Source organism: Pipistrellus kuhlii, unplaced genomic scaffold (genome assembly GCF_014108245.1).
Source record: "Pipistrellus kuhlii isolate mPipKuh1 unplaced genomic scaffold, mPipKuh1.p scaffold_m20_p_10, whole genome shotgun sequence".
Taxonomy (NCBI): Eukaryota; Metazoa; Chordata; class Mammalia; order Chiroptera; family Vespertilionidae; genus Pipistrellus; species Pipistrellus kuhlii.
This window is the reverse complement of record NW_023425405.1, coordinates 27,318,980-27,335,935: the sequence shown is the minus strand read 5'-3', so window position 1 is coordinate 27,335,935 and position 16,956 is coordinate 27,318,980. Positions and strand designations below refer to the sequence as shown.

At 37.5% G+C, this 16,956-nt stretch overlaps 1 protein-coding gene across 1 annotated transcript in view; it reads right to left on the bottom strand.

Moving 5' to 3' along the window:
- TMEM196 (transmembrane protein 196) overlaps nucleotides 1–16,151 on the bottom strand; it is a 167,928-nt gene extending 151,777 nt beyond the window's left edge. The window contains exon 1 of the mRNA XM_045578087.1: nucleotides 15,722–16,151. The gene's annotated coding sequence lies outside the window, so the exon portion shown is untranslated. The remainder of the gene's footprint in view (nucleotides 1–15,721) is intronic.
- Between the last annotated feature and the right edge of the window lie 805 nt (nucleotides 16,152–16,956).

The following is a 16,956-nucleotide window of genomic DNA, read 5'->3' as shown; positions in this document are numbered from 1 at the left end:
TTTGCTAAATGCTGTAACAAACTTCTGGTAAAACTCTAATTATGAAGCAACTTTACAATGAAATTGGATATGAAACACTTCACTTTTAGTATTTCCCCATGTCAAGCCCATTTTATTTTTATATGAAATCTTAGTTGTAAAATAATTAACTGTGTTGTGATTACTTAGGCATTTTCTTTTATGGGAAGCAGTTAAGCTTTATAGATTTCATAATGGTTATAAAATATCATTGGTGGTGCTTCACCATTTAAAATGGACATACAGCCTGGATGGCATGGCTCAGTGGTTGAGCATTAAGAGATCATGGTTTGATTCCCAGTCAGGGCACATGCCCGGGTTACAGGCTAGATCCCCAGTAAAGGGTGTGTGCAGGAGGCAGCCGGTCAATGATTCTCATCATTGATGTTTCTCTCTCTCTCTCTCTCTCTCTCTCTCTCTCTCTCTCTCTCTCTCTCTCTCTCTCTCTTCTTCTCCCTTCTTTCTGGAAATCAACAAAAAAAATGTATTTAAAATGAACATACATCCAGAGTTCCTTTTGAAAGAAACCATAGCGTGTACTTTTCAGTTCTAAGGCCTCTCCTCACCTAACTGTCACCTTCTTAATGAACTTCTACATCTCTCTGAGCTTTTCTGAATAAAACAGTACTAGTCACAGAGTTTATGTATTACGATGGTTCTTTGGAACTAAAAAAAGGGGGGCATCGGGTTATTTTTATAAGTGAAACATTAATAAACTAACCATACTCAGAAGGTGACCAATTATCCTCTGGACACCATTCTGCACCTGGATGATCTCATTCTGTCAATCCCATCCCTGGTCTTCCACAGGATTCTAATGGGACACTCCAGGGTCCTGCCCTGTGACCCTTCTCTTCTCCCGCTGCTTCCAAACTTAGAGATGCTGTAACCAACTCTCTAGGTTCCCTTCTCTCTGATTCTTTTGTGAAGGAGAAATTTCCTATGCTTAGGAGTTACTATCTCTTGCTTTCCAAGGAATACACTCCCACCACAGAGTACCTGCTGTAGGGTGGTACTGTAATTAACCCAAAGAATGTGTGATTCCCACATTGGTAATTTTCAAATCTACTATTAGCCTAGCTTTGAGAAAGACAGAGGGAGCTTAAGATATTTATGATTTACAGTCATTTAGGTACTTGCCAACTTTTACTACTACAAGTGTGTCTGATGAGAAATGTGCCCATAAGTCTGCTCTTCAATAAGAACATTTTAAGACTTCTCACATTCAAATACCTTAGTTTTTTTTTGTTAAATTTCTCTTGGCAAAATCGATGCTCATGTTATATAATGTATTTTTAAGCTTAAGATCATAGGCTATTCTAAAAGCCTAGTTCGACAATATTTTTGCTTTATAAAGAGCTGTCACAAAATATGGGTGTTTCTCACCCCTAAACAAACAAACTGCTATAGACTGAATTGTGCTTCCCCTCCAATTCATATGTTGATGCTCTAGCACCTCCAATGCGATGGTGCTTGAATATGGGGTCTTTAGGATGTGATTAGGTTTGGGTGAATTCACAATGGGATTAGTGCTGCTATAAGAAGAGACAGCAAAGCGCTCCCACAAACCATGATCTCAGACTTCACAGCTTCCAGAATTATAGAAATAAATTCCTATTGCTTAAGCCACCCAGTCTATAATATTTCCTCATGGCAACCCCCAGCTGTATAGAATAACAAACACAGAATGAACTGACTTCCTTCAGAGTAAATTATAGATATTAGGAATTAGCACTATTTTTTCCTTAAAAATTTACTGTAACAAAATTAACTGTACAACTGGTATCATAATGGCAGTATAAAAAAATAAATTGCAAACAGTTATCATAAGAACATGGCCCAAACAAAGGAACTATTTTGTTTTAGAATATACATATGCTTCCAAATTAGGTTCTTCATAGATTAGTCTAAGCCTTTCTCCAAGGAGACTGAAAAGCGTAGCTTTGAGAAATGTTCTTGTAACTTATTGGGCAATCTTAGTATGTGTTGCCACTCTAGCTATCCTAGTAGCTTGCACATCTGTGAAACATTGATATGCCACAAAGAATTGTATGCACCTGGTAAACTTCACTGAGACCGTGAGAGAGAGAGAGATCACTGGTATGTATTCATTGGTTGCTTCTTGTATGTGGCCCGACCGGAGCTTAAACCCCCTCCTTGGTGAATTAGGAAGATGCTCTAACTGAGCTACCAGGCCAGGGCCCTGCCGCCTCATTCTTAAGGAGGAGATGTGATTTCTCAGCTAAACCTTTATCAGCTGCAGCAAAGAACGTGAGATGCTACATAGAGCATAAAGACTGCAAAAAACAACATATTTTCAAGCAGAGGCACAGTGTGTGGTCTCTTTCCACTCAGTACACGGTCAGAGAGTCTCAAGAATCCTGAGCCTCACACACCCACTGCTATAGTAACAATGTGCAGGCAGACACAAAGCATCATTCTATCCAAGAAGTGGGCATTTGTGGAGCTGAAGAATAAGTCATTGGAAAAAAAAAATGACTTCTAGATGTGATACATATTTCTTCTGCATATTCTCAATTCTCCCAATAATTAAAATGACCTTAGTTGACTACATAAACTCCAGAATTTGGAGATTTTTTTTTAGTTGTGTGAAAGTACACTTGAATACAGTGTGCCAGACAGAGTCAGGCTGTATATGGAATAACTACACATCATTAGGTACCCAAAGTATTTCCGTGTCACAAGGACAAGTATTAAACCATCAAATAATCTTGGGGCATTTTGCAGCCAATCTAAATAAACACCTAATAAAATGAGCTCATAGGCCCTTGGGAAAGCAAAGCTGGCTAATTTTGGAATTAGTCAGCCTTGCTTTAACTGACTTCCTTGTAAATTTTGGAGAAAGGCACTCAGGTTTTTCCCTAGGGATTGAGGTCCATCTCTAGGTATCCCTATTTCAGAGTCATGCTAGTGTGCCACAGGATGTTCCTTTTTATTTATTTTATTTTTTTAAACACACACACACACACACACACACACACACACACACACACACATATATATATATATATATATATATATATATATATATATATATATTTTTTTTTTTTTTTTTTTTCCGAAACCAGTTTGGCTCAATGGATAGAGTGTCAGCTTGGGTACTGAAGGGTCCTGGGTTCGATTCCTGTCAAGGGCATGTACCTTGGTTGCAGGCATATCCCCAGTAGGGGGTGTGTAAGAGGCAGCTGATCGATGACTCTCTCTCATCGATGTTTCTAACTCTCTATCTCTCTCCCTTCTCTGTACAAAATCAATAAAATATATATTTTTTAAATTAAAAAAGCACATATTTTTTTGATTTTTTACAGAGAGGAATGAAGAGGGATAGAGAGCTAGAAACATAAAAGAGAGCAAAACATTGACCAACTGCCTCCTGCACACCCCCACCAGCAATGTGCCCACAACCAAGGGACATGCCCTTGACTGGAATTGAACCTGGGACCTTTCAGTCCTCAGACCGATGCTCCATCCACTGAGCCAAACCGGCTTCAGCAGGATGTTCCTTCTTAAATTTTCATTTCTTTTTATTGATTCAGAGTGGAAGGAAGAGAGAGAGAGAGATGGAAATATCATGCACACCCAACACTGGAAATCAAGCCCACAACTCAGGCATGTGACCTGACCAGGAATCAAATCACAACCTTCTGATTCATAGGTCAATGCTCAACCACTGAGCAATACCAGCTGGGCAAGATGTTATTTTAAACATCTTGGATGTTTGGATCATTTCTCTGAAGGCTTGAGTTTTTTGCACTTGGTAATTCTTCCAAATCTACTTTAAAATGCTAAATGTAATATTCATTTAAATAGCAACATAACCTTTAGAAATATAATTGAGAAATTGAAAATGTAAAACTCAAAGAATGTACACAAGATGAAATAAAAGAAGAGGAAAAAAGAGATAATGAGGCCCTAGCCATTTTGTCTCAGTGGATAGAGTGCTGGCCTGCAGATAGAAGGTCCCAGGTTTGATTCTGATCAAGAGTGCATGCCCAGGTTGCGGGCTCGATCCCCAGTAGGGGGTGTGCAGGAGGCAGCCAATCAATGATTCTCTTTCATCATTGATGTTTCTATCCTTCTCCCTCTCCCTTCCTCTCTGAAATAAAAATTAAAATACTTAGAGAGAGAGAGAGAGAGAGAGAGAGAGATGAGAATTGGTGAAAGGGAAAATACACAAGGGAGAAACTGCAGCCACTGGATATGGGAAGCTTACAGATTTCCATGCATTCTTGCCTTTCTCAGGAGGCCGTGGAAGGTGGTTCCCAATGCTGAGTCAGCCTGGGGCTGAGCATCTGTGTCTCTGTAACGGAGCAAGTTCACTGCCATGGCAGAATACGTGCTAAGCACGCGTTCCAGCAGCAGCCTTCTTTTCTTACTCAAAATATTATTTGTATTCTCAGGCTCAGTTATTGCACCCTGGAGACCTGTGCGCATCAAGCCTGCTAGCTCCTTGTGTCTTCCTGCCTTCTGAATTCAGATGCGTACTCTCCCAACTGCAGTTTATCAGGCTGTTTCCTTTCCCACATCACTCATGTAAACACTCAGAGCAGGCAACGCACTGTGTTAAATGCCTGATGCTGCAGAAACTCAGAGGGGTACCTTGTCATTGTGTTGGCCAAACTGCTCAACTGTTGCCAGCCATGTTTGCTGTCTGATCAGAAACACATTGCCTTTGTTCTCATCAGCCTCTGAAGGCTGATAACCAAATCAACACCATCCACTAACTAAAGACAAATGAGGCCACTTGGCCTGCAAATTCTTTGTCGCTGATGTAGGCACTCTAATATATCTTGCCGTTTCAATGTGAGACTACTGTTAATTTTTCAGCGTTATCTGGATAGCGAGCAGGACTTGACACATTTATTTGCAGGTATATTATGCTTCTTAGATACTCAGTTATCTCTTCATGCTTGGAAAGGTTTATTAACTAAGAGATAATGAGTGAGCACACCTACTTTTTATGTTTTGGTAATGTTTCTCAGATTGATATCTATAGACTGCCTGCATCAGAATCACTTCTGAGGTAATTAAAGATAATTATTTATCAACGGAAGAATTTTTAAATGAATTGTGGTGTATTTACAAAGCAGAAACCTACCCAACAATAAAAAGAAACAACGGATACACTTACTAACATGGATGAATTTCACAGAGGTACTGATGGAGAGTTTAGGTACAAAAAAAAAGGGGGGGGCATACTATGTAGTACTTTTACCTGGATCTCTAGATTAGGCAAAACATAGCTATGGATACAAAAATCAGGTCAGTGGATGCTCTGGGAGGGGCCACTGACTGGGCAGGGAATGAGAAGCTGTCTTGGGTGACAGAGATGCTCTATATCTTGATTTGTGGTCATAAAAACAGGTTGAATGGAAGAAGAAAGATCTTAGTATTTCACTGTATGTAAACTGTAACTCAATTTTTTAAATGCTGCCTCTTCTGTCCTACCACCCAAGCATTTGCATTTATCAAGATAAACTTTTGATTCTAGGTTTTAGATTTACAGAAAAGTTATGAATATAATACAGAGTCTCTTTATTCCCTGTAATGTACCCAATCTCCCACACTGTCAACACCTTACATTACTACAGCACATTTGTCAAAAGGAATGAACCGAATTGACATGTTATTAATTACACCTCATGCTTTATTTGAATTGCATTCATTATTTTCCCTTACTGTCCTGTTTGTTTGTTTTAGGATCCCATCCAGGATACCATATTTAATCATCCTCTCTCCTTTGGCTCCTCTTGGCTGTGACAGTTTCTCAGACTTTCCTGATTTTTGATGACCTTAACAATTTTGAGGAGCACTAGTCAGACCATTGTTCTTGCGATGGCCCATTCTCTCTCTTGCATCATCATCTTTCTCTATTAACAGCTTGCTTTTAGGACAGATGTATACTGTCTTAAAAGAAAATTTCCCTCGATTCTATATCTCTTCAAAATTTCTGCTCCATTTCTCTTCTCTCCTTTCAGCAATATTTCTTAAAAAGAACTTCTGAGGACACAATGTTTCCTTCCTTTTCCTCACATGCCCACTTAGCTCCTACTCCATTTTGTGCCCGTGAAATGTTGCTCTTGTCAAGGGCACAAAAGACCTCTATATTATACCATTTTTAAAAAGGTCAGTTATCCAGTTTGACCAATCAGAATCATTTGGTATGAAAGATCATTGTTACTTAAAAAATGTGTTTTGTACTTCACCTCAGAGCATTGACTTTGCTTTCCCCATACCTGGCTAGATGCCCCTTTTCGGTCTCCTTTGATAATTCCTTTACATACCCCACATCTCCAAACATTGGATTATTACGGGGCTCATCACCTTTTAGCCTTGCAGATTTAAATATTCTTGCTACTCAGACAGTTCCACAATCTATCAGTTAGACTGCCAAAATTTCCTTTCACTCACAGTAAAATCTATGCTTAGCCTATAAACCAAATGTACTCTTCCTTCTGCTCTCTTTTTTACATTACTCAAACTTTTTCTGTCTCCACTCCTAAGCATTCTTTACACCAGCCACATTTGCCTCTTCGTTGTTTCTCATATTCCTGTTCCAGGGTTTTTACACGCACTTTCTTCTTAGTCTGACGTTCTCTTCCTACAGATGGAGAACCATGTGGCTTTCCTCCATCTCACCTCCAATGTCAAGTGTTATCCCCTATCTGCATCCTTCCCTAAGCTTACATATCACAATAGGAGATCCCTGCTTTAGTTTTCTCCCTATTATTTTGTTTGTTCAATGGTTTATTTTCTCTCCAAATAGAATGTATGTTCCATAAGAGTAGAGACTTTGTATATTTCTGTTCACTGCTGAAGTGTGCCAGACACGGGGTAGGCAATAAGTATTTGTGTAATAAGATAAATGAATTCCCAGCCCTACCCCAAAGTTTGAAAATGGCTATTGACCTCTAAGAAGGCTTCCTCTCTATCTTCAATGAATTCAGTGCCAGTCTCTTTATTGTCTTCTCAGCCCTTGCCTCTGTTACCATCAACAATTGAAGCATCAACACATTTGCTTATCTTAGCCACACAGGCTTCATTATCCCCAGTGTCTCAAACTAAGTATTTAATGAAAATGCTATACTTGAATACATGTTTTCAAATTTGGGGGTAGATACCTAGAAGAGAGATTGCTGGGTTCTATGGCAATTCTATTCTCAATTTTTTTGAGGAATGTCCATACTGTTTTTCAAAGTGGCTATACACAGTTACATTCCTACCAACCATGAATGAGGGCTTCTTTTACTCTCCAACACATGTTATTACCTGTCTTGTTGACGACAGCCATCCTAATTGGTGTGAGGTGGTATCTCATTATAGTTTTTATTTGCATTTCCCAGATATACAGATGATGTATCATAGAATTGTCACATAAGATGTTAAATGTCTTTCTCCATTCACCATACACCAGAATTATCACTAGAATAAATGGTTCATTATTTCAAATTTGGGGTGATGGTGAAGGTAGTGAAATGCTCTTTAGTTAGAATATTTTATATTCTATGACAATTACATTAAAACATTCCAAAATCTGCCGGGACCTGTTTGGCTCAGTGGGTAGAGTGTCAGCCTGCATACTGAAAGGTCCTGGGTTCGATTCCGGTCAAGGGCATGTACCTCGGTTGCGGGCACATTCCCAATGGGGGGGGGTGTGTGCAAGAGGCAGCTGGTCGGTGTTTCTCTCTCATCGACGTTTCTAACTCTCTGTCCCTCTCAATTCCTCTCTGTGTAAAATCAATAAAATATATTAAAAACAAAACAAAACAGAGAAAAAAAAACATTCCAAAATCTAAGACTGTGTGCTGATGAGTCTTAGACCTCATTTCTTTGCTCTGTGTTCACAGCCCAGTGGATGATTAATGGAACCCTACACCACTTGCATTATAACGAGTGAATCTCCATTGAATCCAACTTCATCCATCAGTTGTGTTGTCTGGAAGAATCTCAGGAAATCACTCCTAAGAGTTCTAGATTGCTCCATTTGACCTTGGAGACAGATTGATCTTCAAATTGTACTATGCAACCAAAGGTTCCATTCTTTCTTAGATGCAAAAAAAACAAAAAACAAAAGAGCCTATAAATATCAAAATATATCATCTTTTAATAACGATAATACAGGGGTGAGCATAAGGAGGTTTGCAGTTGCAAGTACACAAAACACAGAGTTTATTCCTATATTATTATTTATTTATTATTGTATTTGTTACTATTGTTTCAAGTGTTAATATACTGTTGCCTATCCCTGTGTTCTATTGATTTTCTGAAATTACATTTTAAAAATTGAAACAAAGCCTAAATTTCATAGTTTATTATAGTGTATTTCATTTTGCAGTTATTAGAGGGCTCTCTATCATTGTCAAAACACATTATGGTCCTTTCCTAATTCTTGTACTCTCATAAGGTTCAGATCTGGTAACAGAGGTGGCAAAAACATCTCATTATTTTTATTTTAATAAACTTTTTAATATACTTTTTTGACTTAGATACTCAATTGGCTGTCTACACTGCTTCCTCTGCAAGAATTGTTTTTTAATGCACTTTTAAAATATTATTTGTTATAACTAAAGGAGAAACTAAAATTTTTACAAAAAAAAAACAACTCCCACCTTCATAACTCTCATCAGAAATAGATGGTTTAGGCTCAAAAGAGAAGGAGAACAAAGCTGAGCTCTGAATTCTTTCTATAATTAGGACTCTATGGAATTTTTAAAAATGCTTATTCCTTAAGTTATTGAATTATAAACCTGGACTTGTTGACTAAGTAATGTATAGTAGGCCAGAGAAGGTTATCCACATCCTAATTTCTGGAAGCTGTGTTACCTTTTATGGAAGGAAGTTCTACACAGATTAAATTAAGAATCTTGGGATGGGGAGATTATATTGAGTTATATAAATGCTATTCTATGTATCCATCTGAAGGGACACAGAATAAGATTTCTCACATGTTAAAGTGAAGATGGAGGCAAAATTCATGTATGTGGCCACAAGCCAAGGAATGTTGGCAGCCACCAAAAGCTGAGATGGATAAGGAACCGATTTTAAGAGAATACAGAAAGAACATGGCTCTGCTAATTTAATTCTGACTCCATGAAAGTGATCTCAGACTTGAGGCTTCAGAGCTCTGAGAGACTACATGTCAGTCATTTTAAGCCACCAGTTTGTCTTATTTGTTACAGTAGCCATAGGAAAACAATATGTAGTATGAACACTTTATCTAGAGAAAGAAACTGGCTCATGTAATATTACTTACATAAAGTTACATTGATAGTGAGAAATTTAGGGCTAGAAACCAAGTTTCCTGACTGACAATTTAGGAACATTTCATTCATTATATGATCACTTCCTCTTCATGCTCATTTGGATACAAATGACGATAGCCATGATTCCACTGAAACTTCTAGAATTAATATCCTTGTTATACCCATTGTCCTTCACCTGCCCTCTCCACATACATAGCTTCATGTTGAATAAGGATGTAGCATTTATCTAACAACTACCAAAGAGCTAGAACTATCAGATGCCAAAGATTCAATATATTTTCCATTCTTTCCTTTCAAAATCAGCTAAGGAACCAGGAACAACAAGCATATCCATGCTAGTTAGGGCTGGAAGATTTTTTAAATTATCAACCCTTTGAAATATCTGTCTTTAATGTTATTACAACGGACCTATGGAAGTGGTCAGAAATACAGTCACCTTTACAGGGGCTGCAATCATTGAGTTGTACTGTCCCCACTCTTTTCTTGGATGGCCTGACAAACTTCTTACTTCATCTTCCTTCCTCCTCTAACCATTTATTACATATTTCATACTCTGAGTATTACTCATGGGCAGGGGTGTGTTAGTAATTTTAGTGTTGATCAGATATATAAAAGCCCAATCCCTTTCTTTTCTTTTCCTCTCCTTCCAATCATACACACACATCTTTAAATTCAAACATATGGCCCTAGCCAGTTTAGCTCAGTGGATCGAGCACTGACTTGTGAATGGAAGGGTTCTAGGTTCAATTCCTGGTCAAGGGCACATACCTGGGTTGCAGACTTGATCCCAAGCCCTGGTCAGGACATATGCTGGAGAAAACCAATTAATGTGTCTTTCTCACATTGATGTTTCTCTCTTGCTGACTCTCCCTCTCCCTTCCACTCTCTCTTAAAAAAAAATTGGAACAATATGACAAAAATATTTTTAAAAATTAAAAATTGAAACATATGTGTATAAATATGTGATTCTTCATAAAGTACAATGATTGGAAGAGTAGCCTTAAAATCAGTATAAGTTCTTCATATTACTAATGAGTTAAACAAAATCCAAAGAAGTTAAGTAATTTTCCTAAGGTCACATTCCTAAATTGTGGTAGAGGCATTGTTAGGAGTCTCTGAAAGTCATATTTATAAAACATTTGGTAAATGCACAACCCTGTCAAGTTTTCACATGTGCATTTGTGTTAACTTTTACTATAACATAAAAAAAAAGAAAATTGGAAACTTGTCCAATTTTCACAAGTATAAATAGTTGAGCTGCGTTTTAATTTTGTAACTTTTATTTTTCCTTTATTATAGAAATAGATTATCATTGCAAAAATATAGAAAATAGAGATAATTAAAAATAGATAGGGCCAAAACTGGTTTGGCTCAGTGGATAGAGTGTCGGCCTGCGGACTGAAGGGTCTCAGGTTTGATTCCGGGCAAGGGCATATATTGGTTGCGGGCATAACCCCAATGGAGGTGTGCAGGAGGCAGCTGGCCGATGTTTCTCTCTCATTGATATTTCTAATTCTCTATCTCTCTCCCTTCCTCTCTGTGAAAAATCAATTATATATATTTTTAAAAAAAATAAAAAATAAATAAAAATAGGTAGGGCAAAAGGATATTGCAGTCTTATCATACTAAACTCATCACTGTTTCTAGTTCTGATGATATCATTCAGATTTTATCTATATATTCAAATACACTTCTCCTTGTGAAACATGGCATTACATTTTACATATTTGCAGACATATTTTTTCAATTAACAACAGATGATGAACATTTTTCTGACAATGACTGTTTATTATCTAAAGGCTAACCATTTATTACATAGCTGTATCATTATTTATTTAACTCCTGTATGGTTGAACATTTGGATTATTTTCTTTAAAATAAAATGCTGGTTGTTATAAGCCAGACTATGGGAACATTCTTATGTTGAGGCCTTTGGGCCTTTTCCCATTTCCCCTGCTAAGGATAAAGTGCTTGTAAAAGAAATACTGCTAAGTAGTAGGGAAGGAACGCTAGGATTTTCCCACTGTGGATAAGGCCCTCAGCAATTCATGAATATCCTCATTGTTACAACTTCTCTCAACATAAAATATTCATATTTTTAATCTTTAAAAATTGAGTAGAGGAAAAATGAATTTATTACTAGTCCCATATTCTTACCTCCAGAGATTCTTCCAGAACCCTGTATTTTCATAATGTAATGCTCTTAGTGATTTATTATGAATTAATCTTTTAGAGTCCAAATGAATAAGAAAGTTTTTTTTTTTTTTTATTGCTTTAGTAATCCATTTTCTAACTGGAAAAAAAAAAAGGCTTATATTTTGTATTGATTAAAAAGCCACTTTAAAAATCTGTGATCCGTAAATCCCTGTTCTCTGAAACTCACATGCACTCTATTCTCTTGAAACTTTCTGTTTTTAAAAGCAGGGATTTGTGTATAATGGCCTTATCAGTGGCGAAAATAAGGATTTCATGTAGATAATTTAGTTAAATGGTATTCTGAGTTTCTAGTTGGAGGTCATACTTAGTGGATTAAATTCTTTCTATTTTTACTTTACCTTCAGTCAAGAAGGAGGAAATGCTATTAATCTTATATTAGCTTTAATACTATGTTATCTAAATATAGCTGCATCCCTTCCTCTTTAAAATGTTTATTTATATCAGCAAAAAGAGGCTATAAAATGCTAATGGTTGAGCTATAAAATACAAACAACAAAATAATTAGTTGCTTTCTACTTTAGACTTCAGAGTAGAGACCAAATGAAATGTTAAATCTATTTTAAGAAAAAATTCAAGAATGACAAAATACTACCTTCCTAGCCACCTCCATTTTCCCCTTTCTACATCAGCAAAATCTCATAAAAGGATAATAAGGAGACCCTTTTTAAGCCATTGCTTTCAGTCAGTATATTACTAATAGAGTGAACAAGAATGTCATATAAAATAAAGTTACTTAAATTAGAAATTTATATTCAGCAGAAATTCTTATTGAAAGCAAAAATGCATCATTTTATTAACTTTATGTCTCTGGAAAGAATTTCATGACATTGCTTTCTTTTTTCCCTCCAGGCTAAAATATTTAGTTTAAAAACTGAGAACACAGATACATGTATTATACAAAGAAAGGTATTATACCATAAAAAAAGTATTGTTGGGTATGTCATTGACTTTTATTAAAATTATAATGCCTGTAAAAGAAGAAAAATACTGAAAGTAAAAGTTCTACCCTCAAAAAAAAGAAAAAGAAAAAAAAAAAGACCAGTTGGTGAACATTATTCCAAGCCTCTCCCTGTCATCCATATGAAGGCAAACCCTAAATACGCCATGAAGCAGAGGGACACAGTAGCCTGGCAGGGTAAACTAAAGGGATGCCATACTTCAGATTTCGCCAAAAGCTGACCCTGAAATAAGGTCAATTTAGTTGGGTATTAATCCCAGAAACATGAGTAAGGTAGGAGAGAAAGAGATCTAGGGAAGGAAATACTTCATGAAGAGTGCTTTGGTGAGCGGACTGCTTCTGTGGACAACGGAAGCTCGGTCCTGTAGAGAACCTTTAGAGGGTTCAAGGTCCCTGTGGAACAGGAACATAGATGAGAAATGCCCCATTAATGTATGTGGGAGATGGGATATTTGCCCCTGAACTATATTCTTCCTCGCTGGTTGAGGACTGCCCCAGGGGGCAGACTTCAGGGTGGCCAGTGGCCTCCAAACAAGCCCTCGGGCGGAGAAGCAGGAAATGCAGACACCAGAGATGGGAAGAGATTCCGTGCCCAGAAACAGTCCACGGCATCTGCAGGGGAACTCAGAAGGATGGGATTGTGGGTCAGCAATACCTGCTACCGGGGACTTTGATCTAGTCTGCAAGGCCAGGGAAGGATTCCCCAAGGGAGAAATGTTGAAAAGTAGTGATAAGGACATACCATTATTTTAAGTAATGGGTTGAAATAAAGAGATATGTATCTCGAAAATTTTAGGCTGTAGAGTGGAAATTCAATTTGAAAAAAAACCCAAAAAACAGAGCCAATGATGATATGCCCCTTATAAGATCACTGCAGTTATCCTAGCTGGAGGCAAAAAGTCGGAAGGAAATAGATGATCTAAACTGCACCATCAATCAACTTTATGAAACATATATATATATATAGGATACACCATTAAATAACAGCATAATATACATTAGTTTCAAGTGAGTATGGAGCATTAAATAAAGTAAACCACACCCTGAGGCATAAAACAAACTTTAGCAAAATGAAAAGGATAGAAATCCTACAAAGTGCATTGTCAAATGATAATGGTATAGAATGGGATGGAAATTGGAAATAGAAAGGTGAATGGAAAAGCCCCAGATCATTGGAGTTTAAACAACCCATTTCTAATAACATTTGGCTCAAAAAAGGCAGCTCAGGAGAAAAGTTTTTTAAAATACATTTTTATTGACTTCAGAGAGGAAGAGAGAGGGAGAGATAGAAACATAAATGATGAGAGAGAATCATGGATCGGCTGCCTCCTGCATATCCCACACTGGGGATGGAGCCTACAACCCAGGCATGGACCCTGACCAGAATCAAATCCTGACGCCCTGGGTTCATAGGTCAACACTCAACCACTGAGCCACACTGGCTTGATAGGAGAAATTTAAAAAGATATTTTGAATTAAGTGTAAAAAATTCAACTTATCAAAAATTGTGGGAGGCGCCGAAACCGGTTTGGCTCAGTGGTAGAGCGTCGGTCTGCGGACTGTAAGGTCCCAGGTTCGACTCCGGTCAGGGGCATGTACGTTGGTTGCGGACGCATTCCCGGTAGGGCGTGTGCAAGAGGCAGCTGGTCGGTGTTTCTCTCTCATGGACGTTTCTAGCTATCTCTCTCCCTTCCTCTCTATAAAAAAATCAATAAAAAAAAATAAAATATATATATATATATTTTAAATTGTGGGAGGCAATTATAGTGCTTAGAATGAAATTTATAACACTAAATGTATATACTATTAAAATGAAAATCTAAAATTTTTTGAAAATCTACTATCTATCTTATAGAACTAGTCAGTAAAAGCAGATTAAAAATAAAGCAAGCACCTGGCCAGTAGCTCAGTTGGAACATCATCCATACAAAGAAAGAAAGAAAGAAAGAAAGAAAGAAAGAAAGAAAGAAAGAAAGAAAGAAAGAAAGAAAGAAAGAAAGAAGGAAGGAAGGAAGGAAGGAAGGAAGGAAGGAAGGAAGGAAGGAAGGAAGGAAGAAGGGAGGGAGGGAGGGAGGGAGGGAGGGAGGGAGGGAGGGAGGGAGGGAGGGAAAGAGGGAGGGAGGGAGGGAAAGAGGGAGGGAGGTAGGGAGGGAGGGAGGAGGGGAGGGAGGAAGGAAGGAAGGAAAGAAGGAAGGAAGAGAAAAGAACGAAAGAAAAGAAAGAAGGAAGGAGGGGGAAGAGAGGGAATTAAAATTAGACAGGAAAACAATGGAGAAGAGCAATGAATTTAAAAACTGTGGGGGGTTTTTTGTTTTGTTTTTTTGTTTGTTTGTTTTAAATACCAGTAAAAGTATAAAAACTCTCACTAGGATAACAAAGAAAAAAACCCAGAGAAGACGCAATTTATCAATATCAGAAATAAGAGACCTGGTCATTATTACTGATCCAACAAAAATTAAAAGAACAATAAAGAAATGATATCAACGAATTTATGTCCCAAAATTTGATAACTTAGATGAAATGGACCAACTACTTGGAAGACACACACTACCAAAATTCACACAAACAGAATAAACAACCTCAATAGGCTTATATTTATTAAAGATTTAATGAATAATTATTAACTCTAAAAAAGAAAGAAAAGGTCTATATAATTTCTTTGGTGAGTTCTATCAAACATTTAAGGCAAGATAGTACCAAATTTACATAGTTTCTTCCAGAAAACAGAACCAGAAGAAATACTTCTGAACTCATTTTAAGGTCAGAATCATTTCACCATCAAAACCAGATAAAAGACATCACAAGAAAAGGAAACAATAGACTAATATTTCTCATGTACATAGATGCAAATTTTCTCAACAAAATATTACCAAATTGAGTCCATTAATGTATAAAAAGATATAAAGATATACTTTAGAGGAGAAAAATATAAATGGCCAATAAACTCAGCCTCGCCACTAATTAGAGAGATACCCATGAAAACAAGATACTGTTGGCATCAATTGGGTTAGCTTAGCAAAACGTTTTAATTGCATGGTATTAATGAGGATGGGATGAAATAGATATTCTAGAGAACATATAAATTGGTTCCAATCTCTGGAGACTAATTGACAGTATCTGACCAAATGGAAGGTATGTATTCTTTAGTGTAGTGATTCTCAACTGTGGCTGATTTTATCTCCCTGGGAACTTTCTGGAGACATTTTGGTTTTTACAACTGCAGGGGTGGCACTGTCACACTTACCTTCTGTTCACCAGGACCATGAGATGCAGTAGCGGGGCCTAGCTTCAAAAGCTGAAAGCTAATCTGCATGGCAGACTCAGCACCATCTCAGGCCAAAGGAGCTCTGCTTCCTGGAGGTAGAATGAGACAACAGCGTGAGTCAAAGCCCCTGTGTCTGCGCATCCCTAAGTGGGGTAGAACACAGGATTCTCTGGGAATGGAAGCCCTCTTTTTTTTTTCTTTTTCTTTTTTTTTTTTCAGTACAATTCTGAACTGCATCAACAAATGACACTTTTAATGCTGTGTAGTTGTTGTATTCCGGGGGTGGAGGGGAGGGTGGAGTGTGTGGCTACATTGGAAGGTTCCCAAACATGGAAGCCAAAGCAAGAGAAAGGCAGTGTAGTTGAATGCTCCCAAATGGGTAAGTTGGTGTGGGAGCTGAGCCAGGGACCCAAGCAGCTAGCAGACTATAAATGGAAGACTGAAGCAGAGAAAGCTAGTTGGGCAAAATCAAGTCAGATTCCCTAAAGGAGATACAAGAAGAGATGGAAACCCAAAAGAGAGCAGATGCCAAAGTCAATTCCTTCATGACGTTGTGACATAAAACTAGTTTACTGCAAAATTCTTTAGAAAAGTGACTCATCCTCATAAAACTATCGCAATGTTAGCCAGCTGGAATAGAATCATGCATCTATTTTACCAGCCATCTCTGTGGGTTTATCTGATGATGATCAAACTCCAGTGGACTTCTTTCACTCTGACATGTACTCTGTGTGCTGGATATTAACCTGAGGCTCAGCTTCACACTCTCCAGACTTTGGACCTACAAACTCGGACTGGATCATTGTCAACAGACATTTGTTTTTTCTGGCTAGACTTGTGATCCAACTTGTTTTCTGTTGGCCAGGAAATAGCAAAAGTACAGCCTTTCCTGAAGAATTTGGCCATTTAGCTGTAAATTCTTTGCCAGAATTTAAACATGTTAAATATAGGGACAAAGGAGATGCAAAAATATAACAAAAAGGAAGAAAAAAGAAATAGCACAAATTTTTTAAACTAAAAAGGGACAATAAATTCTTTTGGAGTATTACCGTATTTTTCGGACCATAAGACACACTTTTTTCCCCCCCAGAAGTGGGGGGAAAAAGTCCCTGCATCTTATGGTCCAAATATAGCCTACACATATACTTTAAAAAAAAAGTTTTTTTACTTGCCCGGCTCTGTGTGGTCTCTGTGTGCTTGCCCGGCTCTAAAAT